This window comes from Doryrhamphus excisus, chromosome 1, assembly GCF_030265055.1.
Source record: "Doryrhamphus excisus isolate RoL2022-K1 chromosome 1, RoL_Dexc_1.0, whole genome shotgun sequence".
Classification (NCBI taxonomy): Eukaryota; Metazoa; Chordata; class Actinopteri; order Syngnathiformes; family Syngnathidae; genus Doryrhamphus; species Doryrhamphus excisus.
In genome coordinates, this window is record NC_080466.1 from 7787330 (window position 1) to 7807079 (window position 19750).

Consider the following 19750-nt stretch of genomic DNA (forward strand, 5'->3'; position numbering starts at 1 on the left):
TCAGGCCTGGATGATCAGTATAGGAATCGACAGCATAAAACCCTAATCGGATCATCCCAAATTTGTATATGTTGGCAGGTCTGCATTGAAAACATTGAACATTGAAAGTACCGACTGCCTCTCACGACCTCAGGGGGACGTGCCCCACTATTTGAGAACCACAAAATAGGGTGAAAATTTGGCAAAACATTCACCTTCTCTTTTGTGCCTATTGTCTATTGTATTATTTTTCTGAGAAATACACCAAGTTATGGCAAAATGTTGTTAAAACCCAATGTTTGATTCTGTGAGTCAGATTAACTTGCAATTTCTCCCACAAAAATCACATTTTTGTACAATTTTTGCAAGATTGGTTAAAATCATGGCTGCCAAAATATCTGTGCAGTGGCATGGGAGAGGCATAGCAGCTGACTGCCCATAAGAAATTATCAATTTGTCTACTAGTTATACAACTATAGCAAATTATGGTATACAGTATGTATGCATGTCTTCCAACAAATTATGACAATAACCCATACGGGGAACCACAGATGTAACTTACAGTTATGTGAAACAGGAGTTAGGGGATGGATTATGAAGGGTTATGAAGGTCAGTGAAAGTCACACATAAGTTGGCAAATGCAGAGTTTCAAACAAGTCCTCCACTAGCCACAACAAATGGATAAAGCAGCAGGGTGAGGGAGATATAATACGTGGACAGACGGGGGTGGGTGACGGAGATCATGAAGTACAGCAGGAAGGAGAGCGAGACCAAGGGCTGAACCTGTCTCGGCTGTGAGGGGCACCTGGTTCACGGTGGGACCTCCTCCCCCCCAGCCAGCCATAATCAAATTTACCACAGAGGCAGACTGTGACCACACCCTCTCTAACAGGAGTCCCACTGAGTGTTACATCCAACTAATTCCCACCGTGAGCCAGACCCACAGTATGGGACATGAGCAAAAGGTGCTCTACTTCCTTACATACATACACTGTCCATTGTATCAGGTATGACACGTGTTCTACTGCAGATTAGTACAAATTACCCAATCACAAGTGAACAAACGGAGTTGAAACTCTCCATGAAATGTAGGGCTGCAGGGGGTATGCCAGAGCCTATCCAAGCCTGAACTGGTCTCCAGCCAATCAGAGGGCACATATAGACAAACAATCATTCACACTCACATTCATACCTATGTGCAATTTACAGTCTCCAATTAACTAAACATGTATGTTTTAGTAATGTGGGAGGAAACCGGAGTATCCGGAGAAAACCCACAAATGCATGGGGAGAACATGCAAACTCCACACTGTATGGTCAACATGCTATATTATCAGTTTTTATCGGTCAGACCTTTTGTGTGCAGCGGTTCAGGAGTAGGTCAATCATCAGATTGGCCAATAAAATGACAACATTATTTCATGTAATAAATTGCTTTTCCCCCCATGCATGCGTGGGTTTTCTCCGGGTACTACGGTTTCCTCCCACATTCCAAAAACATGCTAGGTTAATTGGCGACTCCAAATTGTCCATAGGTATGAATGTGAGTGTGAATGGTTGTTTGTCTATATGTGCCCTGTGATTGGCTGGCGACCAGTCCAGGGTGTACCCCGCCTCTCGCCCGAGGACAGCTGGGATAGGCTCCAGCACCCCCGTGAGGAAAAAGCGGTAGAAAATGAATGAATGAAATTGCTTTTCCTTTTTTTTTTTTTTGCAGATGTACTGTATGCTTTTATTTCCGTACATAAAAATTACAGTGAAAAATTACAAATCTGTTCAATGGTGTCATAAAATAAAATTGAACCTTTATGAATTATCGAGGTAATGTTCGAAATGACAATTTAACATGTTAACTTTCATGCAAGTATAAAAATAAGTGAAGTACTGTACATATTAAAATATAACAGACAATATTGGCATACAAATTCAATATCAGTTTTTGTTTTTTTTTGTTTTTAAATAAATTGCTTTTCCTTAACAAAATGCATGTAAATGATAACAGAAATGCCACTGAATAAAAAAACCAGAGTACTACATGATCGGGTAATAGATCACAGCATATCATAGCAATCCCAGAAAAGCATTTTGCCTTTTATCATGTTAATATGTACAAAATAGCCTTAGATGTTTGTGCATGAAAGATGTCCTAGCTGGGACATGGTGTGTGATCACCATGGGAACCAGGAAGATGCTATCATTGATAGAAGCCACTAGCTTTTCTTCAGCCATCAAATGACAATTAAAACACTGGAATGATGACTTGGTTTGGTGTCTTCTTGAATGATCACATTTGTTTCCCATACTTACTTCAAATAGTATTTTACTTTGAAGATATGACTCCACCTTTTCCCTGTTTCTCATTGCAGTCTCTCCTCCCATTTTATGTTGGAAGAGAGCAAGAATGAGAGAGAGAGACAGCGAGAGGGAGGGGTGTCACTTTCAGTGAAACAACTTAATTCTGATGTCAATGAATTAATTAGATGTGTTAATGAGCTAGCGACAGCTCACTCAAATTAAATTAATACGGTAATGGCCTTAGACAGCGAGAATTAGCTCTCTCATTTCAGTAAACGCTTTCTGGAGCGTATGCAGAGCACATACACACGCACGGCTCAAACAACATCCATCCCCGCGAGCGCATCACCATCCCCGTGTAATTAACTGTCTAATTAGACAAGCACTGGATCTTTCCTTCAAGTACTCTTAAGTTTGTGTTGCTCTGACCCTGGTCCCTTTTAAGATGGCAGAAGCTTGCTCGCCACTGTTCGCTTCCGTCGGCTCGCCACCCTTGACGTCACACTTAAAGTCTCATTACGCTCAACTTGAAGGCTGTTTAGTCTGTCATTAGCTCTAATGGAGGATCTTCCGTGGCTCCATCGGACTAGATGACAGGCAATAAGATGGCTAAACTGACCTCAGAAGAATAAAATGGTGAAAGAAGTTGTGTGTCAGAAGGGGCTGTTAGATGGTTTTGTCAAATGCTCAAAGAGGAAAGAGGCCAAAAGGTCAGAGGAGACTGGGAAAACACATGAACAGATCAAAATTTGAAGACATTTTGAACTGCAGTGGATCTCTTTTCATCAATTTAATGCCATGTTTGGTGCTATGTTAAATTGAATTTTTGCAGCAATTTTATCTTTCAAACGTTTTGTCTTAAACGTTTGATCAGCTGATGAACAGCTTATTTTGACTTTTATGGTAGTTTGCAATGTATTGCTTACTCTAATTTTTGGCCTCAGTCCCATTGTTTCTTTTTGTTCTTTGAAGCTCTACTTAAAAGCTGCTTAACATCCAACAGTGCAAAATGTACATTTTTGCAATTTTACAACAGGTCTTAAAATTTGGAGTGTATCAGAGTATATCATAAAACTAACTCCCTAGATACCGTATATCGTGCAAATATTCCCTGTAGTGGCCGTGAAAAGGAATGCATAAAACTAATTTGACAGTTATGAAGTAGCCCACCATGATATTTCATATTTCTCACAGCAGAGCAGATATGGTATCTATAAGCTCAAGTTTAAAGAGGAAGTGCTGCAATCACAAATTCTGACTCTTTTGGTATAGGAGTACCAAATGTTTTGTTTTTTTTAATGAAAATGCAGTACCAGCATGTATAAGGCAAGGCCTTAGCGAGGAAAATTTTTGCATGTACGTACAATTGCATAATATTATCCACTAATGCGTGTTCTTTAGTGCTTATCCTTTAGTGCTTATGAGTTGCAGGGTGCTTTAATGACATTATTAAATGTATATATGATTTTCAATATAAATTCATGATTGTTATTACTCATCCATATATGTCGCCTATCCATTGTTGTGTATGTGTTATGTGATATGTACGCAGAGTGATTGTGACGTCTGATTTTTTTGAGTGGTTATTACATGTTTTTGCAGTACTACCAGTGTTTAAAACCTGGGAAACAGCTATTAGCAAATCCGCTCCCTGTATGCACACTCTATAATGCTACACAGACCCTGCAGCATAAGAGTTGCAAAGTGATGTAAACAAAGAATAATAGGAGTATAAAGGTGACTATAGGGGTGTTATTTATTTTTCGACAAGGCTTTAATAATGTTAAAAACTAAAGTCAGGTGTTCTATACTGTAAGTATAACATTGAATTCTATATCGCTGAAATTCATTTAACGCAGTCAGGTATGGAAGCAAGTAATTATAGCTAGATCTATAAAGGAGAGATAGTCCTGATTTTTTCAATCCCTGACACTTTAACTTTCACTGAAGCTTTAAAGTGTCACTCCGGGCTCACACTGAATCGGTTGGCGCTCCGTTGCGGCCGGCAGAAGAATTCTGCAAGATTGAAATCTTATTGTATTATTGTCATATTGTGGCAGAGAAGAGAGGAAACCTCAACTAATTCTGGCCACCTGAGCAGGAGAAGGAGGGGGAAGTGATTTAATTAGGGAACACCTGTGAGCATGAAGAGAACAAAGGGCAGAGGAAAAGGAGATTCAGTGTGTGAAGTGAGAGTGGAAAAGAAAGGAGACGATCAGAACTAAGAGCAGATTATTTTTAAGTCATTCAAGACCCTAATCGGAAAAGGAATGAACTCAAGTAAATGTGGAAACTGAAGGAGAAACTGAGACAAGACAAATTATCAGCGGTAAAGAAGAAAGTTTCTTGAAGCAGGTTGGATCTGAGGCTCTGTTGGGCCTGCTGTCCGTGACTGTTTTGTCCCTCCTCGTTTGTCGGCAAAAGCTAAGTCTGGTCTCCTTCCTTCGACTCTCCTGGCTTCCTCCATTTTCCTTTCTCCTCACATTCCCCTTACCTTCTGGTTTCCTCAGCTCCTGGAACATTACAGCTCCCAACCCATACACCTACACTAATCATTGCCCCTTCTTTCATATCGAACTGGACTGAACTGATTGTGAACGGACTGGTGAACTATTTAACCCCCTGCAAACACTACATACACACTCCCACGCCTCACGGAGAGGACAGACTATCTGGGTTCCTAATTTATCGAAGTTAATTAATGGACATTTAATTTATTTTTTGTGAATCCGCTTTTGAGTTTGCAGTAGATTATTTTGTGAATATGAATTTTTTCATTATGAGAATTTGAGGGATTTTTTTTGTGATTACATGAAATGCAAATGATGATTTGAATAATTTGAATGTTCTTTTTCTGGATTTGAATATATAAGTTATATTGACTTTGAGTATCTTATGTATTTTTTTTATTCACTTCTGTAGCACAGGTTAAGCTAGCCGGATGAATAAATCCAAAGGTTATCTTGTTAATTGACAGGTCAGTTTATCTTTTCCCTGTCTGGCGCCCAACCATCGTTCCTATTTGGAATCGTTTTGATACCTTTGGTAAAAGCCTACGCTACAATATCAATACAAGAAATAGATAATAGTTAGTATATTGACGATTGGGATGATATCGATCAACATTGTATCCTAAAGGAACAAACAACAATAACAAGTATGAACAAAGTTTTTGTGCTTACTTATTGTATGAAGTCAAAAGACAAAAAAAAAAAAACCCTACAAAAAGATACGACACAACGACTGTGCAGGCAAATACAGCTATTGTTTACAAGAACTTTGTGTATACAAGGGTCGTTATCGCGTGAATATCTGCTCTTGCGAGCGCAGTTTCTGCAGACGGAGCAGACGCCCGCCGCAGTGCCTAGAAGACTGAAGACTGAATCGGGAACCAGTCATCATAGGAGGGAAAAACAGGTAATGTTGAGGTTTGGCTTTTTTTGTTGTTGTTTATATTTATATGGAAAACAGTTATTGGGGGACGGCACGGCGTTGAAGCTACTATTTATTAGAAAAAGCTGAACTGACTTCCAGTAGGGTTCAATGTAGCGAGAAGAATCCATTACATTTGGGTTCTTAATGAAAAAGGGCTATTTTACAAGTAGCTCTCACCACTTTATCCTTTCTGGACATCTGCACTGTACTCTGTGATCTTGTTTCCCTACGTAGTGCGCTATAGTGACAGCGTGCAGTCCCTCCGTCTACGATTACTGAACACATTTGTATGTGAGTGTAAGCATGAGCATGGGCTCTGCAGGGATGGCGCTTCTCACACAAACACCATCTGTCAACAACAGGCTCACCTGCTAGCAAACATTTAGCTCAGGATCCATCTCACCTGCTTTCACACATACATGCACACACACACACACACACACAAACATTGAATTCAGCAATGTCAAAGCAGAGGATAATGTAATTTCCCACTTAATCGACTTGACAATCTCGCCTGCTTTGCAGCCTTGCATCTCTCTGAAGGATTCTTCTTCCATGCAAGGAAAGATGACCTAAAAAAAAAACACACACACACACACACACAGAAAGAAAGCATTTGACATCTTGTGGAAAGATGTAAATTAGCAGGGGGGAAATAACTGAGGAAAGGCAAAGGAGGTGAGAAAGAGGCAGATGAAGACTATTACCTGAGGTGTGTGACTAAATTAACTTGTCATCATCACTAATTAACCCCTTGTTCCTTTCCTCCCTCCAGGTGACATCTGCAACGTGCATGATGATTGTACGCGTTTCGTCGGTTAGCAAGCAAGCTAAATTCAGTTGCTTTGTGTTTACGCGACAACAATCAACACAATGTCTTCCATGGTCCTCCTAAAGATGAGGATGTAGTGGCACGAAAGCAGCCATTTAACAAAGTGGATCCTCACTCAGTGTTCCACCTCATGCTAATTGGCACTGAACGCTAATGAGCAATGTACTAGTTGTCAAGTACTGAATGAAGTGTGCCAATGATGATGATGATGAGGTTGTAACTGCATTACGAGAGAAGATGTTGACTACATAATAACACACCGACCACATGCAACATTAGATATAGCCGCAGTAAATATTAGGATGAGCGAGTCCAACACGATCTGTATCCGTATCTGTTCACACATCTAAATTATCTGTATCCATAGCTGTACTCGAAGTGGGCGGGGTATATCCAGAAGTGGGCGTGGGTTAACCGTAAATGTGTGGGGTTTAGATCTGTACATTATTTTAAGCCTGAACGTGACATTTATTATTATTATTATTATTTATTATTATCCCGGTATATGTGTACTGTGTATGTGTGTAAGATTATTAGTTACTATTACTTTTTTAAAAAATTATTAAATACTATATCATGCAGCTTTTTGGCTGAATGATGAATGCCTATTATTAGCCCATGCATATTTAAGTTAATGTTACATTTTCTGTAACGTAAAGCTAATAAGCTAAGAGCGTATACAATAAGGCATTCAAAAGACGCATTCAAAGACATTGACATAGTATTCTACATTAGCGAGACACACTCACCAGACTCGGTTGCAGGAACAACAGGCTTTGATTAAAAATCCCTAATAAAAACTGCTGTTTTTACTACCATGTCACAATGAAACTCAACTCAACGAAACTGCCGATGCCCCTTACTGTCCGCCACATATTTAACATATTTATAGCAACATAATATTGAGTAATACGAGTGTAAAGGTGACCTAGGGGGGTTAATTCATGTTTAGAGGACTTTATCAATGTTGAAAATTTTATTTAGAAGGTTATAAAGGTTTTCTATGATGTGACTATGAAAATATTCAATTTATTTATAATTAATATCTGTGGAATTGTACTTACCACAATCAGGTCGGGAACCAGTTTTATTGTATTGACAACAAGTTGTTGTTATTATTTAACATTTGCCTATATGCATACTGAACAAAGGTTATCGTTTGTGTTAAATGTCAGTTGTAAGGTCATGTTGTTGTTGTTTTTTTCCAAATTTGTGCAAAACAAAGTTTTAATAAGTAACCCATATATTAAATTAACGCATACTGCTAGTTAAAGTCAGGATGGAACACCTGGAGTGGAACCAAGAAACTTTTATTTCCACTAACTGTGGTGTGTGGTTTGCGTTTTCATCACAAAGCAAGGTGATGATGATACTGCATGGGGGAGTGGTATATTTTATTTTTTTTAATGGTTGCTACAATATTCAGTTAGACATTTTGGTTGCACATGAGCATGAGATAAACTCTTCATTTTGGCTAAATGGTGTGCAGCTGACTACAGCATGTAACAAACTAAATAGTGAACATTTATAGTTTATAAAATGCATTCATCTATTTTTGTACCTACAGGGAACATAAAGGCGCGACAAATTATTGCTTGTGTTGTTTACCAAGCTGTTACGCTACTGGGGTTAATCACTGTTATGCGTTTCTATTCAGTTTTGCTTGTGTCAAAAAACTACACAAATGTGTACACTTTAAGTTCTGAATCTATAAATAAAGGTGTGGGAATCCACACATTTCATTAGACAAGCTCGTCTCTTTTGAAATCCTTTTGTTCAACACAAGATTTTCATGTTTCATCTGCCGGAATGCATAATTTAGCATGAAGGCACAAACATCATCAGCGATGCTAGACTGTAATTCTCTGTGAGCCGCTTGTAAATGCAATGTATAGAATATTTGCATCTTTGGCTATTGTTTAAGTGGGTCGAGAAGTTTTGGTGAAGTTAAAAGCGTCCAAATGTCAGCGGATGGAGCGGGACGGAACACGGCATCACGAAGTAAAGGATTAGTGTTTTGGTATGGAGGATTAGCGTAGAAAACCAGTGAAAGGCAGCTAAGTACAGCGTCATCAAACTGATTTAGCGCCTCGCTCCCATTTAGAAGGATTAGCAGACAATGTTATTGTAATTAGGATTGTTCTAGCACTCGGAAGCTGCTTCGTGCTAATGCGGACGCTTTGCAGGTGATGACAATGCTCCTGCATTACGCTGTTTATTCTCAGCATGCGCATGCTAACCTCTTTAGCAGCTAAACGGGAAGGTTGGCCGGAAAGAAGAGACAAAGACAAAAACAACAGCACTAGTGTGGATGTGCCACATGGGAGAAGAGGGACGATAATTAAAGAAGAAGAAAACTATTGCAGGAGGGATTGGGAGCGGAAGGGATAAGAAGCAGGCAAAGCTACCTTTGTTGTGTCTCAGCCACCATGAATATGTATTATAGCAGGTTATTCAATGGCCGCCATCGTTCATGCTGACATCAAAGACAGACAAAACAGTAAAAGTGCAATAATTACAACAATTACATTTGAAGAAAAGCTGAAGCAGCACGTTTTTTTATGGCATTCCAGGATTCTTCTCGCTTTTATACATTTAATAAAAGCTTTGTTTAAAATGAGAAACATTTCTAATTAACCTCCATTTTGAATAAACTGAATATCCTTCACTGAGTCAAACTTCATAAGCGGAATAACTAACTTTAAACCTTTAATACAACACAAGCGACCACATTTGCACCTAAAATCCGTCTATTAGTGTGGTTGGTATCGTAAAAGGAAAGGACTGAGTGATTATTTTGGATTTATGTGGATGCTAACAAGTTAGCATGTCTCAACATAGATCAGTGGTCTCAAACACGCGGCCCGCAGGACACTAGTTTGAGGCCCCCGCCTTGATATGAAAGTTTAATGTTAGTGCGGCCCGTGCAAGTTTGATATGGATGCTGTATGGTATCATGTACCCAGAAAAAATTATTACGTTTGATTAATGTTCATGTTAAAGGTTAAATAACTGTTAATAGTTATCCTCCCTACCCGTGTGGAAGTGGTAAGTTTTTGGCTATTTAAGTTTAAAGGAAATAACTTGAAGGCTACCATTTAGGTCGCAAGCTCTCTAGTTTGCGAGTTAGCATGTGTCTCAAGACCCTGCAGTTGCGCAATATGTTCTAAATAAAGAGTATAAATGTGACTATAGTCGTGTTTTGTCATGTCTACAGGGCTCTAATAATGCTTTGTTAATTTTAATCTGAAAAAAATAATTTGTCTACCCACCAACTATATGTGGTTTCTTAAGTTTTTATTATTTGCCGTTTTATTATTATTATTATATTTATTTATTACTGATTGATTTTCTTTATTCTTGATTTGTTTATTTATTTTTCATCTTATTTTGTGCAGAAAAATAAAAATTAAGATATTTGAGAACAGTGGAATGTTTTATCAGAGCTTTTATTGTAGAAAAAAGTCGGAACCAAAGCACTGAAAAAGTTTGTATATTTTTCTGTTTTTAATAAATTTAAATAAGTTTTTTTTTTGTTTTTTTTTGGAAAACCTGATGCGGCCCAGCCTTGCCCAGACCATAGCTCCAGTGGCCCCCCAGGTAAATTGAGTTTGAGACCCATGACATACTAAAATACTAACATAGATGCACCATTCTCTCATGTGGAAATCCTTCAAATATGTATTTTGGAAAACGCTATTATTAAGACAGTCCATTACAATGTGAAAAAAAGTTTAGGAAACAACCAACAACTCTAAAATGTGAAATGCAGCCACCTGAAGGATTTCCAGTGATGTTCCACTGAGGGCTTGAAAGTGAGGCTAGCTAGCAAGCTTTTAGCGGCCTGGAAATAATGCGTAAAATATGGTTGAAAATGGGAATACAAGAATATATTCATTGTATAGGAACACAAATTGATATGTTACAATCATTATTTTTATAATGTCTGACGCGATGACTAAGGTTGCTAAACAAAGACGAACATTGGAGATGTTAGCATAGATGCTAACACAACAGCAGTATTCACTCTAAATATCCCTTCTTGCCACGTCTAGGCATGAAAACAACCTCTAGTTCCGCAAGATGGCCGTTCACCAGCTACACCAGGCAACAACAACAGCAAACCTATTGTGACTGACACTCTACACAGACAAAGCACCCAAACATACAACAGCATCTGCTGGGCTAATTAGCTAGCCTCAAACAAGCAAATGAACACATCTCAATAATAAGTTTAAAGCAGGCTTGACCTCCTCTCCTTGATGCTTTGCTAATTAGTCAAATCCCAGGCAGTAGGGAGCGCTCTGATTGGCTTGCTCTCTTCAATTAGTGTTAATTAAAGAGCATCATCATTACCATCATCAGGTTCTCGTTAGTAATTAAACACCCGAGTGTGATTACTTAACTCAGCGGGGCTCCCCAGGAATCATCTGGCCTCTGGTTCCCGTTTTTATGAGTGCATGTGTGTGTGTGTGTGTTTGAAGCGTCAAAGACGGGAACAGATTCTCAGCAGTCACGCCGCATATCAATGCTGCAATGAACGCTGCATATGCAAAGACGTGCGCGGTGTTAGCGTGTTCGATTACAGTGGCGGGCTGGGGCGGGGGGGTGGTGTTGACTGGCTGATGAGGCGTCTGGAGTCAAGTTAATTGCCTATCAAGAGAGCTCTGCTTATTGTGTGCATATATTTGTCAGAAGCAATGCATGCTTAAATTACCCGTCACTGGACTGTTTTACTGCACTTTCTACATCAAAATACGAAAGGGAAAATGCCAGGCGAAGACATAAAAACAATGGAAAGCGAACAGGGGTCTCCGGTGTTAAAGAGGAAGCAAATGTTATCCAGAAGGAGACTGAGGGCATCAACAAAATGGAGCAGCAAAAAAATGTAAATACAACGGTGTTCCCTTGCCAGTGCGTTTTAGTGTTTTAATGTTTTCTGCGCCCTGATTGGCTAAAAGACTATAGACCACCAAAGTCGTACATTTATGAGGGTAAAGTTGTACATTCAGAGAAAAAAAGTCATAAATTTACAAGAAAAAAGCCGTAATATTACCTTTGAACACACCAAAGGTCACAAAAGGCCCCCGTTTTTATATCTGTCTCAGACAATGCCTGTATAATAAAGTTATGAGTTTTTTCTAGTAAATGTATGACTATTTTCTGTTACATTTTGAACCTTAGTTTGTAAATTTACCGTTTATTGTCAAAATTTCAGATTATTTTAGTACTCCATGACAACAGGCAATGCATGAGACAGCTATGAAAAGGGAGGACTTACATACAGTATCTATGGGGCAGGGTAAAGAAGGCGAAAGTGATAGGGGCCCTCATGTCCGGCTTCTGGATTCTACTGCAACAATGGTGAAAAGTGTGTAGTTAGGAGGTACTTTGGGCATGTGACCAATCACAGCACCCAAAAATGGCATAAAATGCCAAAGTTTGAATTTTGTGATTTTTGACAAAAAACGTAAGGGGGGGTATATTGTTTTTTTCAACTTGCTTCTAATGCACTTTTCTGGTCAAAAACACAGTGGAAACCTCACACACACTCATCAGGGGCCCCGGAAGCACCTAAAAATGGCATAAAATGCCAGAGTTTGAATTTAGTGATTTTTGGCGAAAAAAACGTATCGTTTTTTTCAGTTTATTACAACTTGCTTCTAATGCACTTTTCTGGTCAAAACCACAGTGGAAACCTCACACACACTCAACAAGGGCCCCAGAAGCACCCAAAAATGGCATAAAATGCCAATTTTTGACAAAAAACGTAAGGGGAGGGGTGTATCGTTATGTGTACATACTACTTCTGGCCCAAAATTTTAGACAAAAAAATAATTTTGGATGTAGGTGTATGAAAAAAGGACTGTACTTAGTACCGATGGTAAATGAATGCAATTCCAACAATTTAATCATCTTTGGCTTGTATTAGCGCACATTAGGTTTTAGTGACCCCCGCCTTGTACCCAGTGACACCTGGCATGGGCCCAAACACCCAGGCCGGCACCTTACAACCCGCATAGCTAATGTAAATCATTAGGATGGATTGCAATCATCCGCATACAAGACTATAGTCATGTAAATACTGTACATGTATTCTAATGATGACAAAACGGGAATGTAGCATAAATAAAACTTCACATGACTTTGCAGTCCTGTCCTCATTATAAAAAATCTCCTCTGCCCTCCTCCCCCATCATCACCACCTGCACCGCTCCTCGACAACCTGCCCTATCCACACTGGAGCCCAGACCTGACTCACAAACACACACACACGCACACACACAGTTGCCGTCAGTTTCCTTCTAATGACATCCTCTGAGTATAATTAGTCTGGCCAATTAACAGCAGTAACGATGCTTGCATTCATTATGTCAAATTACACTGTGCTGACAAAGTGTCAACTCAGCTATGCTCACCTGCTGAGTGGACCACTGAGAGTGTGTGTGTGTGTGTGTGTGTGTGCTACTTTTACTCAATCCGCTTCCGAGAGGTGAAGAACGCTTTCATTTCACCACTCACACACATACACATATGTGCATGCATTCAATTAGCGTGCATCCTGCAGAGATGTTTTACTGGAGCGTGTTGTCGTGGTGATGATGATGCTCGGGTCAGGATTGGTTGAGTTGGATCAGTACTTTCCATGACTTTTAATCATCACGATTATTGATTTGCATCACAGGTGGGAGCCCTGCGTTATTAAATATTATATATTAGCATGAGTCAGATGGGACACCCTCATTTGCATTACAACGAAAATGAGCGGGGCGGGGCCCCGAGAATGTGGATTCATCTTAATTTCCATCTCTGTCCTGTGGAGGTAAAAGTAGGTTTATTGACAGGTACTCAAAAACTGTTGTAAAATAATGTTTAATAATGTTAGCACGCAGGCCGCAGTTAGGAGACCGGAGTTCAATTCCACCCTCGGGCATCTCTGTGCGGAGTTTGCATGTTCTCCCCGTGCATGCGTGGGTTTTCTCCGGGTACTCCGGTTTCCTCCCACATTCCAAAATTGGGGACTCCAAATTGTCCATAGGTATGAATGTGAGTGTGAATGGTTGTTTGTCTATATGTGCCCTGTGATTGGCTGGCGACCAGTCCAGAGTGTACCCCACCTCTCGCCTGAACACAGCTGGGATAGGCTCCAGCACCCTCCGCAACCCTTGTGAGGATGAGCGGTAGAAAATGAATGAATGAATGTTTTAAATGCTTGTTTGTTTCTTTTGGTATTTTCCTTATGGAGTCACCACAGTAAATGTTTTTTATGATCCACATACTGATTTTTGGCTTATATATTCGGAATGCCCTTCCTGACGAATACCAATGGCGCTTACTAAAGGAGATTCGAAAGTTTTAAATATATTTGGTGGATTTTGACAAAAAAGGATAGTATGTTTACGTACTGTAATGCCGCAGTTTTGTTTTTTTGCATACTTTGAATGGGAAAAAATAGCACCATCTGGTGGCCAAGAGTGACATTTTGTGACTTTTTTGTGACTTTTTCTTGAATTACTAATTTTATTACTATTTAATACTAATTTCTTATATTGTGGAGTGTTCTTATTGTGACAAATAGAACAATAACCCCTGAAGAGTGTTATTTAAAAAATAATAAAGCAGCTGACTGTGAAATAGTTCAGTCCTATGTGCTGAAACAGTATCATTGACTTAGTTGGCCATTACAGACAAAGCAATTTGAGCAAATTCACAGTAACAATATTGTCTTGTGGCAGGAAGGCTGGAGGTGGGGGTCACTGCAACGACTTAACCATGTAATTTCCTAATTCTGATCTTGCAACACAATCTGTTCTTATCAGTGTCTGATTCCCACATTTCGAAGGCAAAAGTAGACAGAGAGGCTGGAGACCATCTCTTGCGCACACACACACACACACACACACACACACACAGATGGGGGGTGAAATTACATAAAGCAAAGGGGTACAGATAGAAGGAGTGATAGAACAAACAGGCCTATCAAACGACCACAGAGCCAGATAACAAGATAAGGCCTAATCAATCAATTCTCGCACACAGAGAGATATTACTAAGTGGCTCCTGAGTCGCGCCGCAAATTAAATCTGCACACTCCTCCAAGTGAGAGCGTGCTGTGGAAGTGGGAGTGGGCCGAGCGGAGGGGAAGGCGAGTGGGGGCGATAATAGGCGCTAATTTCATCAGCACGGCCCATGATGAAGCTTTTACACGCTGCTTTGAGAGGCCAAACTAAAAGGCTGCAGCCTTGCTCGCGTTCAATATGAGTGCTGTGTCAGGAGTGCATTTGCCACACCATAGACGACAATATGATTACAGCCTCTAATGTGCCTCTTTCTCTCTCTCTCTCTCTCTCTCTCTCTCTCTCTCTCTCTCTCTCTGTGTGTGTGTGTGTGTGTGGCTCCTCTTCCTCACTTTATGGATGTTGGACAAAAATTGAAAATAAAATAACAAATGATTATATTTCAGGATCAAGATCTTGGTTTTGCTTCAGGGTCAGAGGTCAGCAAGGAGAAACCATCTGCTGATTAGACAGGTAAGCAGCTGTTTTTACTTTATACCAAGGGAAGAATATCATTTGAAAGAAAAAACATGTTTTTTTTTTGTTTTTTTTTATGTGTGTATTTTAACTCTGTTTTGCCTTTTGTGAAGCACTTTGTGACTTCTGTCTGAGAAAGGTGCTATATAAATAAAACTTACTTACTTACTTACTTACTTACAAAACCGGTGCTACAACATGCACAGATTCAATTTTGGAGGGAAATGTACAAAAACTGAAGCACCAGATTTTGGAGGAATGGCATTAAAAACTCCAGAATTATATTTTGTGAGACTTTGTGACCAAAACAACAATATATTATTAACAACTCTATATTGTCAGAAACTGTACTAAAAAGTAAAGGAAAGAGTGCTAAAATGTAGACTAAAATACGCCCCCCCCCCCAAAAAAAAAACTATATATATATATATATATATGTCAGATATATATCAGATATTGTACTGAAAGCTGAAGCACCACATTGTGTAGGAAATTGCAGTAACAGCTGATTGCAGTTACCGCTGATCCTCACTAGGGTCGCGAACATGCTGGAGCCTATCCCAGCTGTCTGTGGGCGAAAGGCGGGGTACACCCTGGACTGGTCGCCAGCCAATCACAGGGCACACATAGACAAACAACCATTCACACTCACATTCATACCTATGGACAATTTGGAGTCGCCAATTAGCCTAGCATGTTTTTGGAATGTGGGAGGAAACCGGAGTACCCGGAGAAAACCCATGCATGCACGGGGAGAACATGCAAACTCCACACAGAGATGCCCGAGCGGGAATCGAACCCGAGTGTGAGACCTGCACACTAACCACTTGTCCACTATGCAGCCCTTTCTTGTTGTTTTCTTTTTTATAACTTATAACTTGCCTTTTTATAACCATCTTTAAGTGTTTTGTCTGTTTAGATTCATTTTGAATTAAATATGCAGAGCAGGTGAAAAGTGGACAATCTGGCACTCACACACACACACACACACACAATGAAGATGTTTCCTAGTGTGCATGGTGACAGACAGCAGCAAGCAAGCAACACATGGCTCCCAGCAGACAACACCGAGCCCTCACATCATTAACACCTCCCGCTGCGCTCCACCGGGGCCTCAAGCGACTGGGGACACCGGTGCAAAGAGGGAAGACGAAGACCGAGGACATAAACACTGAAGATGCTATAAATACATATGTGCTCTATACCTATTTTCCCAAGTGCTCCCAACTCATCTGCTAATTAGTCAAACGCAATTAAGCACGCTTTAAGGTAAACAAACGGTGCAGCACATAGACAATAATGTACGTCAATGGTCAGGAGAAGACAGCAAAGATGACACAAGAAAGAAGAAGAGGTAATCATAAGTCCCAGTGGACATATTGAAGTAGAGTGGATTCTAGCTACAGCATCACTCATTTGTATGCTAATTTACACTATTAGCACACGGCACAAGCAGGGAGGGGAGGTGTGGTCGAAAAAAAAATAAATACCCACTGATTGCTTTTTGATGTTGTGTCAGATTGTGGTGTCAGTCGCCATGTGTTACTCCTCTTGAGGTGTATTCACTAGACTTCTGTTTAAGTCCATTTTGTTTATTTTTTCGTTTGAAATCCTACTAAAACTGCATTATGTTCCAAGTTCCTAGTACAATTGCATTGTTTCATATGAAGCAGCCAAAAGGTGCTCAGAGAGGTTCTGGCAAAACTCTGTGGGGACAGAGTGTTTTTTTTTAGTTTTGGTTTTATTTTGAAAAATGAATGAAAGAATGATATACTGATTACTATGGCTGAGGAAGATGAGGTATTCATAAAACTCCACAATGGCAAAGCTTCTAGGGTGGACAACTTTGGCTCTGGATTCCTCAATGCCGTTGATGTCCATCCATCCATCCATCTTCTATACCGCTTATCCTCATTTGAGTCGCAGGAGTATGCTGAAGCTTAGCCCCAAAAAAACCCACAGCCACACAGGGAGAACATGCAGACTTGCAGAGATTTGAACCCAGATCGTCATGTGGCCAACATGCTAATGCCATAGATATCTTGGTTTACCTATGTCTGTAGATGTCAGGAACAGTACCTTTAGATTGTCAGACGGGGATGGTGGTCCTCCTTTCCAAGAATGGTGACCGGAGGATGTGTGGGATCATATTCAGTATTTCAGTTCGGTAAAGTATTTTCCAGAGTACTGGAGATAAGGGTATGGCGGTTAGTGGAACCTCAGCTACAGGAGATGTATGGTGGTTTTCATCTTCGTCACTGGATCAGCTCTACACTGTGGCAAAGGTAGAGGGGAGCATGAGGGAGCATGACAGAAAATAAGTGTGAACTACTGGCTTATACCAAGGCTGCCCTTTGTCCCCAGTTATGTTCATTATTTTTATGGACAGAATTTTTACACATAGCCTAGAATGACCTTTAGTGTTTATGGGGGTGGATGACAGCTGAGTGAGGCCAAGGTTCTCAGACAGAAATGGGGAGATTACATCCTTTGGGTTTGGAGTGAGGTCTTGCCCCTGGTGGAGGAGTCGAAGTATCTCGGGATCTGGGAAGACTGGAGTGTGAAAGAAACAGGCAAATCAGCACAGCGACTGGTGGACTTTAGCTTTGGTTATGGGGTTGATTCGCACATTTTGGATCAAAATGTGTTCATCTCTGGGACACAGAACACATCACCTTCCTGATCAGTATGATGGTTGGACATTCCCATGTTGTTTAGACTTCAAATTGTTTGAACAGATGAGCAGCACATTGAAGCATCTGCAAATCCACAAATTATTGTGAGGATCCACAATTATTTTCATGACTTTTTGAATTTCCCCACTGTCATGATCTCTTGATGGCAAAGGCAAAAAAGCTTGCTCTCTTTGAGTGTGGTGAGATTGGCCCCTTGCAGTGTGCCATTGCTGGTCAGGTTGGATGCAGTAAGTCATTTAAATTAAAAGTTCCCGAGGGTTATGGAACTAAAAATCTCAGACCCAAAACATTTTCCCAGTCCTGAGGCGAAGGATCCGATTGGCTATATTTGGCCGAAATGAAGGTTGTTACTGGTACTGTCCAATAACCACCAGACCAGAGTGCATCTCCTTCAACGCCACAAAAATTGACCATTTGGAATTTGCAAAAAAATATAACCGTAACAGTCCTGATGGCTTCCAATGTTACGGGAATGGAGATCCCAGGTGAGATGTTTTCCACACTGCGCATTGGAGGTGGCGGCGTCATTATCTGGGGTGCTTTGTCCTTCAATGGAACAATGGAGCTTTTGGTTGTGCAGGGGCGTCAAACAGCAACTGGCTATGTGGAGATGTTGCAGGGGGGCATTCCCCTTTTTTTTTTTTTAAACAGGACAACACTGCAGTTCACAATGGACAAGACAAAGAACTTCTAGGACTTCTAACCTCATTAATTTGGACCATCCTGCGTGTTCCCCTAACCTAAATCTAATTGAGAACATTTGAGGATGGAATGCAAGGGAAGTTTACAAACATGGACATCAGTTCCACACAGTGGATTCCGTCAGTGAATCAATCTTCACCACCTGGAAAAAACATTCCCACAAACCTCATGGAAACACTGGCGTCAAACATACCCCAAGCATTTTTGAAGTGATTAACAATGATGGAGCAGCTACTCATTACAGAGTCCTTTTTTTGAACATTTTATTTCTATCTGATGGGGGTGGGTTTGCGGTTTGTTTGTTTTTGCTATGGTCTTGAACTTTTAAATCAGCTGATGAAGAGCCTATTTTTCTTTCTTTGCCATCAATGGCTTACTCAGAACATTTTTTGTCTCACTGCCATTTCTTCTTTTTCCATTTTGAAGCACTACTTGGAACCTCCTGAAGGTCCAACAGTGTAAAATTTGAGCAATTTTTCAACAGGTCTTAACATTTTGATCAGATGTTTTCACTTACCTTCTTTTGTCAATAATATCACATAAAATACAAAACCAAAACAATATACCATGTATATCATCACACATGAACATACTCAAATATATAGATTTCATACTTGCATTTGTCCCTTCTGTTTTCTTTAGAACAGACAGCATTAAGAAACTGCAATACTTATTCAAGCAGCATTCCATGCATTCTCGGTTCTAATGGTGTTTTACAGAGTAAGTGCGAGAAGAAATATTTATCCTCACAGATAAATGATGTTGGGGATTGATCAAGCATGAATCCTCTCTGCCATTCACATCACTCAACACAAAGCAGCATCTTTTAAGAAGCTTAAAGTGTCTTCAGGACACAGACTATTCTCACTCTTTGACGCCTCATGTCACACACACTTAGAAAAACACAAAGAGTGAGACATCAAGCAAAAATACTCAAATGATTCTCCTGTGTGTAATGTGTGTGTGTGTGTGTGTGCAGACCACATGTGAAGGGGTTGCCACGGGCGACATCCAAGGGTCCATGTGGAGTTTCCTGGCCTGTGATGGTTTTTCCAGCGCTGTTGCTACCTTAAGTGTCGGAAGAGACACAACACAGAGTTGCACTTAAAGCAGTAATCAACAGATTCCTAAATTATTACCCATTTTATATTTACAGAAACAACAACATAAAAATGCTACAAAAGCATAAATATTGCTAAACTCGTGTCTTGTGCTATGCTAAGTCATTAGCTGCCAGGTTCATAACAGAAAGGGCAAATGCTGCCACATGGTGGCG